The 9723-nt window shown below is 46.8% G+C and overlaps 1 pseudogene; it reads right to left on the bottom strand.

Annotated features, from left to right (window-relative positions):
* Positions 1–9155: 9155 nt before the first annotated feature.
* On the bottom strand, positions 9156–9273 carry LOC124555983 (annotated as a pseudogene).
* Positions 9274–9723: the final 450 nt, after the last annotated feature.

Here is a 9723-nt window from a genome sequence, read left to right as displayed (position 1 = left end):
GTTCTTTATGAAGTTGTGGTATTATGTGGCTGTGTAACCTTGGTTGGAAGTGTATAGTGTTATTAGTTTCTTGAGACATGGCTAAACAAGAACGATTGTTGATTATTCGCGAGCCTACTATCAATGATTTTAGTTGCGGACGCAAAATAATGATTCTTATTCGTCTTTATGTAATTCAGTCAAAGTGAAGATTTGTATATTGCATCACTAAGAGGGCAAATGAAGTTTATAATGAAGTCTGTTTTGAGCCAAAATCGTAAAACAATCACAAGCTTGTCCATCACTAGCGATCGCGGGCTTCCTATTTCCTTTAAATAACTGTGGTGAGATTGGAATTTTGATTTTCTAAGGAATTGTGTAGTACCACGGTTCAATACTCAGTACACAACGCTGTAATGTGTGTTCATGTCCTCCCGAATTAGGCATATTTTTAAGTGCAATAAGGAGGCCACGCTGTAATCACGGAAAACATCCCTTAGAGGAGACGGACTTTCCAAGTTTGTACGCTGCTGCGGAAGAACTGGTAAAAGTTTGCCAAGACAGTTCAGAACCCAGTCTTGGTAATGAGGTGGTTCAATTCTTATCGTTGATACATTTAAACAAAAAGGAGTATCAAAAAGACGAATCTAAAGAGCAGATCTGCTATCAAACTTCGACAGTCAGAACCTCAGTGTTACATTCCAAATCACAGAAATTACACTAAGAATGTATTTGGTTTTATAGTTTCGAACTGCGCTGGAGAGCGCTCATAGTCAAAAACGAAAATTACAAAAAGGAGACAGAACTAGAACGAAGCAAAACCACCTATTAAAGATCTTTATAAGAATTGCAAGCCTTTTGCATGCCTAAAAAAAAAATGGTTCAAATGGCTCTGAGCATTATGGGACTTAACATCTGTGGTCATCAGTCCCCTAGAACTTAGAACTACTTCAACCAAACTAACCTAAGGACATCACACACATCTATGCCCGAGGCAGGATTCGAACCTGCGACCGTAGCGGTCCTGCGGTTCCAGACTGTAGCGCCTGGAACCGCACGGCCACTCCAGCCGGCCATGCCTAAAATTTGCAGCCAATCACCAGATTTACCACCAGCACTAGCCAACAGCTCCATAAACCTATCCTCCTAATCAATTTCATGACCACTCCTCTCAGTCCATAAAAGTAACAGGTCACCTACCACTGCTAGGCCGTGCTTTTGCTATCCGTTGCGTTTTCACCACCGTGTGAAACAAAAAAAAACGGCCTACTCTCTCGACATAAAATTGGCGGGCCTCCAGCTACACAATAAAGTCAATTGGTGGTGTTTTTGGTAAACTTTCTAAAGATTTTATCTGCGGCCGTAGCCTATGCTTTTGCACACCTAATGAAACCGACAGCGCTTTTCCAGAATCTCTCGCAACATCGGGCAAGTTTTTCTAGTTAAGCTGAGGACACCTCGTTTGGCTCGCAGGTTAGATTGGGGAACATGGCGGTAGCGTTTTAACACCGCGGCTGGATCCCTACATATTGTCCTAAGTCCTCATTGGTGTCGGCCAGGTGTCAACCTGATTACCACTCTGCCTTGGCTGTTGGTTCACTGTCCAGCTTGTAAGGACAACAGCCTCCTACTTCCCAAGGGGCGACCCCTTTTGCGGCCCTCGCTTTGTGTAACACTACTCATTCTCCCCTAACAGCAACTTGTCTGTCTCTCAACATCATTATATTGCATCCAAGAAATCCCATAAGAATACGAAAACACAGAGTTAGTGCTGCCACTGCAGTCTGTCATACCCCTGCTCAAAATTCCAAATGCAACTGGCGTGTATAGTTATTATTAACATATTAATCCGTTCCAAAACCATTCACAATGATGAAATGTGTCTAGGCAGACTGGTTTGCCACCTCACAAGGTAAGGTAGTTATCAATGGGGAATTGTTGCCTGAAAAGATTTCGAGTGCCATAAAAACCGATGTGAACAAAATAATAGTATAGGGTAAAGTTATGAAGTGGTTCCCATTCGGAAATGGCAAACTGTAACAGATTTTGAACGAAATTCATTTACTCAGTTTTCACCCACAAAGCAAGTCATCAAGTGGTTGGTTGGTTGATTTGGAGGAGGGGGGAGGAGGGACCAAACAGCGAAGTCATCGGCCCCTTGGGTTTAGGAAAGGCTGGGGAAGGAAATCGGTCGTTCCGTCTCAAAGGCCGTTCCGACAACTGCCTGAAGCAATTCAGGGAAATCACGGTAAGCCTAAATCAGAATGGCCGGACGCCGGTTTAAGCCGTCGTCCTCCCGATTGCCAGTCCAGTGTGCTAACCACTGTGCTAATTCGCTCGGTATCAAGTGGACTGTTTAAAAAGAAAGAAACAAACTTTTAAAAACAAAACTGGTAAAATTCTTTGTGTAATGATTTGTCTGAAAGTAAATTATAAAACGGATTACAGAAAAGTTTGACGTGCCTTTGATTGATGCTCGAAATCACGTACAGAAAACGAGGTGCCAATTGAGAATTTAGATTTCAATGTTTAACTTAGAATTAAAAGAGTATTAGAAGGTACTTGTCTACATAATCCACCAGAAAAATAGTGTTAGTGTTGTTAGGACTTCTTTTCCTTACATTCATATGGAGCGAGGGAAGAAAGATTGTTTAAACGCCTCTATGTGCGCTGTACTTAGTCTAATTTAGTCCTCACGATCTTTATGGGAGCATTACTTAGGGCTTGTGGTATATTCCTAGATTCATGATTTACAGCTGGTTTTTGAACTTTGTAGGTAGGTTTTCTCTGGATATTTTCGAGTGTTTCCCACTTAAGTTTCTTTGGCATCTCTGTGACGTTCTTCCACAGGTCAAACAAATCCGTGAAAACTCGTTCTGCTCTTCTCCGTATACGTTCAGTTTCGCGTGTTAGTCCTACTTCGTACGGGTCCCACACACTTGAGGTATACTCTACGAAGGGTCACAACGGTGTTTTGTAAGCAATCTTCTTTGTAGAGTGATTGCATTTCAGTAGTATTCTACTGATGAATCGAATATGCCACCTTTTTTGTCAGTAACGGTGCCTATGTACACTCCTGGAAATGGAAAAAAGAACACATTGACACCGGTGTGTCAGACCCACCATACTTGCTCCGGACACTGCGAGAGGGCTGTACAAGCAATGATCACACGCACGGCACAGCAGACACACCAGGAACCGCGGTGTTGGCCGTCGAATGGCGCTAGCTGCGCAGCATTTGTGCACCGCCCGCCGTCAGTGTCAGCCAGTTTGCCGTGGCATACGGACCTCCATCGCAGTCTTTAACACTGGTAGCATGCCGCGACAGCGTGGACGTGAACCGTATGTGCAGTTGACGGACTTTGAGCGAGGGCGTATAGTGGGCATGCGGGAGGTCGGGTGGACGTACCGCCGAATTGCTCAACACGTGGGGCGTGAGGTCTCCACAGTACACTGATGTTGTCGCCAGTGGTCGGCGGAAGGTGCACGTGCCCGTCGACCTGGGACCGGACCGCAGCGACGCACGGATGCACGCCAAGACCGTAGGATCCTACGCAGTGCCGTAGGGGACCGCACCGCCACTTCCCAGCAAATTAGGGACACTGTTGCTCCTGGGGTATCGGCGAGGACCATTCGCAACCGTCTCCATGAAGCTGGGCTACGGTCCCGCACACCGTTAGGCCGTCTTCCGCTCACGCCCCAACATCGTGCAGCCCACCTCCAGTGGTGTCGCGACAGGCGTGAATGGAGGGACGAATGGAGACGTGTTGTCTTCAGCGATGAGTCGCTTCTGCCTTGGTGCCAATGATGGTCGTATGCGTGTTTGGCGCCGTGCAGGTGAGCGCCACAATCAGGACTGCATACGACCGAGGCACACAGGGCCAACACCCGGCATCATGGTGTGGGGAGCGATCTCCTACACTGGCCGTACACCACTGGTGGTCGTCGAGGGGACACTGAATAGTGCACGGTACATCCAAACCGTCATCGAACCCATCGTTCTACCATTCCTAGACCGGCAAGGGAACTTGCTCTTCCAACAGGACAATGCACGTCCGCATGTATCCCGTGCCACCCAACGTGCTCTAGAAGGTGTAAGTCAACTACCCTGGCCAGCAAGATCTCCGGATCTGTCCCCCATTGAGCATGTTTGGGACTGGATGGAGCGTCGTCTCACGCGGTCTGCGCGTCCAGCACGAACGCTGGTCCAACTGAGGCGCCAGGTGGAAATGGCATGGCAAGCCGTTCCACAGGACTACATCCAGCATCTCTACGATCGTCTCCATGGGAGAATAGCAGCCTGCATTGCTGCAAAAGGTGGATATACACTGTACTAGTGCCGACATTGTGCATGCTCTGTTGCCTGTGTCTATGTGCCTGTGGTTCTGTCAGTGTGATCATGTGATGTATCTGACCCCAGGAATGTGTCAATAAAGTTACCCCTTCCTGGGACAATGAATTCACAGTGTTCTTATTTCAATTTCCAGGAGTGTATTTTCTCCATCTCCTGTCCTTGCAAATTATTACACACACGTATTTGTAAGAGTTGAGGCAACTGCTGATTGTTCTTAGTCTAGTGTCAGGACACTAAATTTTCTCGCGTTGTGAAGCGCACAATTTTTAATTTCTGAACATTTAAAGCAAATTGCCAATCTTTGTGCCATTTTGATATCTTATCAAGATATGACTGCATATTTGTGCATCTTGTTTCAGACAGTAAGGAAAAAAATGGGAGTAAAAATAAAACTATTCGAAAGATTGGAGATTATACCGGAGGAATGGTCGATGTTCAGGAATATGATAGGAACGCTCATGTGAAGCAAAAAACTTCAAATGGGCGTGTGCCCTACTCTCATTGCTTTCCGAGACAGAACACATTTAATGTACATTTGGTTTTGGGCCGTGCTCGTAGTCTACGTCTGCAACCCCCCCCCCCCCTCCCCCTCCAGCCAGCCGCCCAGGGCAAAGCCCCACGTGAGTGGAAAAAACATAGGCGACTCCTGTATATAAGAAGGGTAAAAGAACGAGCCCGCGAACTTACAGACTAATATCCTTGACATCGGCTGCTGCAGTGAGAACATATTTGTATTGTGGGTTTGGATATAACACATTTGCCAGAGACCGAAAAGCTCATGTTCGTGAATCAGCAGTGTTTTAGAAAGCATCGCTCGTATGGAACTCGGCTTTGGTCACAAGATATTTTGCGAACTATGGATGAAGCGCTACAGGCAGATTCCATATTTCTAGATTAACGAAAAGCACCACAACGCTGCCCCTATAAATTCAGTACACACAACAAACAACCCAAACAGGTGATGAACCTATAAATTCTGCAGACGAAGTAAAATTCATTCGGATCTCAGAACCCTAAGCCTTCACCCCATTGCAGACTGTTAACGGAGGTACGAACGTACGGAATAGATTTCAAGACATGTGAGTGACCCGAAGACTTCTTAAGTAACAGAACCCAGTATGCTGTCCTCGACGTCGAGTGTTCATCAGAGACAACGATACCGTCAGGAGTGCCCCAGGGATGTGTAATAGGACGACTGTTATTTTCTACATACAGAAATGATCGCCGGCCGTAGTGGCCGTGCGGTTCTAGGCGCTACAGTCTGGAACCGAGCGACCGCTACGGTCGCAGGTTCGAATCCTGCCTCGGGCATGGATGTATGTGATGTCCTTAGGTAAGTTAGGTTTAATTAGTTCTAAGTTCTAGGCGACTGATGACCTCAGAAGTTAAGTCGCATAGTGCTCAGAGCCATTTGAACCAGAAATGATCTGGCGAACAGGCTGAGCAACAATCTGCCATTGTTTGCTTGTTTTCTGATGATGCTCTGGTCTACAGCAAGGTATCAAGGATGAGTGACTGTAGGTGGATAGAAAATTTCTTGTTGGTGTGATGAATGGCATCTGGGTCTAAATCTAGAAAAATGTAAGTTAATGTGGATGAGTAGGAAAAACAAAGGCGTAATATTCGGATACAGGATTAGAAGTGCCTTGCTTTACACAGTCACGTTGTTTAAATATCTGAGCTTAACGTTACAGAGCCATACGAAGTGGAACGAGCATGTTAGCATTGTGGTAGGAAAGGCGAATGGTCGACTTGGGAGAATTTTCGGAAAGTTTGGCTCATCTGTAAACGAGACCGCCTATTCTTGAGCACTGCTCGAATGTTTGGGATCCCCACCTGGCCAGATTAAAGGAAGACATGGAAGCAATAAAGAGGAGGGCTGTTAGTTTTCTTTACCGAAAGGTTCGAACAACATATAAATGTTACGGAGAAGCTTTGGGAACACAAACGGTAATCAAAACATGGTTCAAATAGCTCTGAGCACTATGAGACTTATCTTCTTTGGTCACCAGTCCCCTAGAACTTAGAACTACTTAAACCTAACTAACCTAAGGACATCACACACATCCATGCCCGAGGCAGAATTCGAACCTGCGACCGTAGCGGTCGCGCGGTTCCAGACTGTAGAGCCTACAACCGCTAAGTGGTAATCCCTAAAGGGAAGGTGGCGTTCTTTTTGGGGAACACTATTGATAAAATTTAGAGAGCCGGCATCTGAAGCGACTGCTGAACGATCCTACCACTAACATACATTTCGCGTAAGGACCACGAAGATGAGATATGAGAAATTAGGGCTCATACAGAGGCATACAGACAGTCGTTTTTCCCTCACTCTGCGAGCGTAAAAGAAAAGGAAAAAAAGTAGTGGTACAGGATGCCTTCTGCTACGCACCGTTGGTGGCTTGCTGAGTATGTACACTACTGGCCATTGAAATTGCTGCACCAAGAAGAAATGCAGATGATCAACGGGTATTCATTGGACAAATATGTTATACTAGAACTGACATGTGATTACATTTTCACGCAATTTGGGTTCATAGATCCTGAGAAATCAGTACCCAGAACAACCACCCCTGGCCGTAATAAGGGCTGTGATACGCCTGGGCATTGAGTCAAACAGAGCTTGGATGGCGCGTACAGGTACAGCTGCCCATACAGCTTCAACACGATAGCACAGTTCATCAAGAGTAGTGACTGGCGTATTATGACGAGCCAGTTGCTCGGCCATCATTGACCAGACGTTTTCTGTTGGTGAAAGATCTGGAGAATGTTCTGGCCAGGGCAGCAGTCGAACATTTTCTGTATCCAGAAAGACCCGTACAGGACCTGCAACATGCTGTCGTGCATTATCCTGCTGAAATATAGGGTTTCGCAGGGATCGAATGAAGGGTAGAGCCGCGGGTCGTATCACATCTGAAATGTAACGTCCACTGTTCAAAATGCCGTCAATGCGAACAAGAGGTGACCGAGACGTGTAACCAGTGGCACCCCATACCATCACTCCGGGTGATACGCCAGTATGACGATGACGAATACACGCTTCCAATGTGCGTTCACCGCGATGTCGCCAAACATCGATGCGATCATCATGATGCTGTAAATGGAACCTGGATTCTTCCGAAAAAATGAGGTTTTGCCATTCGTGCACCCAGGTTCGTCGTTGACTACACCATCGCAGGCGGTCCTGTCTGTGATGCAGCATCAAGGGTAACCGCAGCCATGGTCTCCGAGCTGATAGTCCATGCTGCTGCAAACGTCGTCAACTGTTCGTGCAGATGGTTGTTGTCTTGCAAACGTCCCGATCTGTTGACTCAGGGATCGAGACGTGGGTGCACGATCCGTTACGCCCATGCGGATAAGATGCCTGTCATCTCGACTGCTAGTGATACGATACCGTTGGGATCCAGCACGGCGTTCCATATTACCCTCCTGAGCCCACCGATTCCATATTCTGCTAACTGTCATTGGTTGTCGACCAACGCGAGCAGCACTGTAGCGATACGATAAACCGCAATCGCGATAGGCTACAATCCGACCTTTATCAAAGTCGGAAACGTGATGGTACGCATTTCTCCTTCTTAAATGAGGCATCACAACAACGTTTCACCAGGCAATGCCGGTCAACTGCTGTTTGTGTATGGGGAATCGGTTGGAAACTTTCCTCATGTTAGCACCTTGTAGGTGCTCTGAAAAGCTAATCATTGGCATATCACAGCATCTTCTTCCTGTCGGTTAAATTTCTCGTCTGTAGCACGTCATCTTCATAGTGTAGCAGTTTTAATGGCCAGTAGTGTATGTAGCTATAGATGGAGAAGTTTTTTGCACCAGGTGATCGTTCATGTTATTTACCTGGATACTGACATTTCTTCCTGGGACACCCTATGTAAGAAAGAAGGAGCCATTATAAATGAACTATAAGTTTGAGCTAAACGTTGCGTCGATCACAGTGATTTGTGAATAGTATGACATATTCTAAACGGAAACCTACCGGAAACTGAACGTTGTCATTTAGAAAACATCGTAAATACATGTGAGAGCTGGGTTAATGTGAGTATTGTAAGTATGCCGTAAATAAGTGTCGTGTGCAGAAGGAGTTCTCACGGCAACGGCGGGCAGTTGGTGTCCCCTGGCCCGCCGTCATTAGCATGCAGAGCGGCAGCAGGTGCGTCGCATCCGAAGGCAGCGGCCGCCGGCCAGCTCCGTAATGAGGGCTTTGCTGCCGCCTCCTTTCATTCATGCCCAGACTTTCTCCGGTTCCCACGGCGACAGTGTGCAGCGCACCACGACGCTGCCCCTACTCATTCAGTATCGACACGCAGAGCAAACAACTCCAACAGGTGACGGACATTCTTTCATTTCTGCAGACGAAGAAAAATTCGTTCCGACCTCTGAGTCCTAAGCCTTCTCTCGACTGCCACTCGCACAACGTTTCAAGCCATTCTTCTGTAGACTCGTGACTGAATAATTACGCACTGAACCCATCATTACTGTGGTTAAATTAATTTACCATTATCAGCTGAGCCCAGATTCTCATGCACTATCAAGTCGTGAACCGTGCATATATTCATGCAATCTGATCTATCAAGTCGTGAACCGTGCATATATTCATGCAATCTGATATCACTAAACATTCACAATGAGGCAGAAAAATCGGGACCATCCGACCGCCGTGTCATCCACAGATGAGGCTGCGGATAGGAGGGGCGTGTGGTCAGCACACCGGTCTCCCGGTCGTTATGATGGTTTTCGTTGACCGGAGCCGCTACTATGCGGTCGAGTAGCTCCTCAATTGGCATCACGAGACCGGGGGCACCCCGAAAAATGGTAACAGCGCAGGGCGGCCCGGATGGTCACCCATGCAAATGCCAGCCACGCCCGACAGCGCTTAACTTCGGTGATCTGACGGGAACCGGTGTATCCACTGCGGCAAGGCCGTTGCAAAACAGTATCACTATGCGATATTAAAATTCTGTTCTATACCTCAATTTATCCTGAAACGATACACAACAACAAATTTCTCCAAATTTTCGTCACCTCAAGCTCCCTCCCCCCCCCCCCCCCCCCTCGTACCACCCCTCGGTCAGATTTAGTGTGAAGAGGGCCAGTGGACATCCCGTAAAACCTGAACACAAATCAAGCATAAAAACAAGAAGAAGGTATACTGAACTGTAAAATAAAGATAAATAGAGACCATTTACGATACAGGGACAACAAGTGCAATGTAAAGTAGACTGCAAGAGCTACGACATCGTGGTTTAGTAGTCACGGTGTCGGACAGCCAAGCTGGTGAGCCGTGTTTAAACGTCTCTCATCCCTTTTTTTCCCACTGTTCGCTGTGTTCAAATTTGTGTCTGTGTCATGGTGTAACGTCCGTTTGCAACAGCGTGGTG

This window comes from Schistocerca americana, chromosome 1, assembly GCF_021461395.2.
Source record: "Schistocerca americana isolate TAMUIC-IGC-003095 chromosome 1, iqSchAmer2.1, whole genome shotgun sequence".
Taxonomy (NCBI): domain Eukaryota; kingdom Metazoa; phylum Arthropoda; class Insecta; order Orthoptera; family Acrididae; genus Schistocerca; species Schistocerca americana.
The sequence above is the reverse complement of the archived record's forward strand: the minus strand, read 5'-3'. Positions and strand labels throughout refer to the sequence as shown.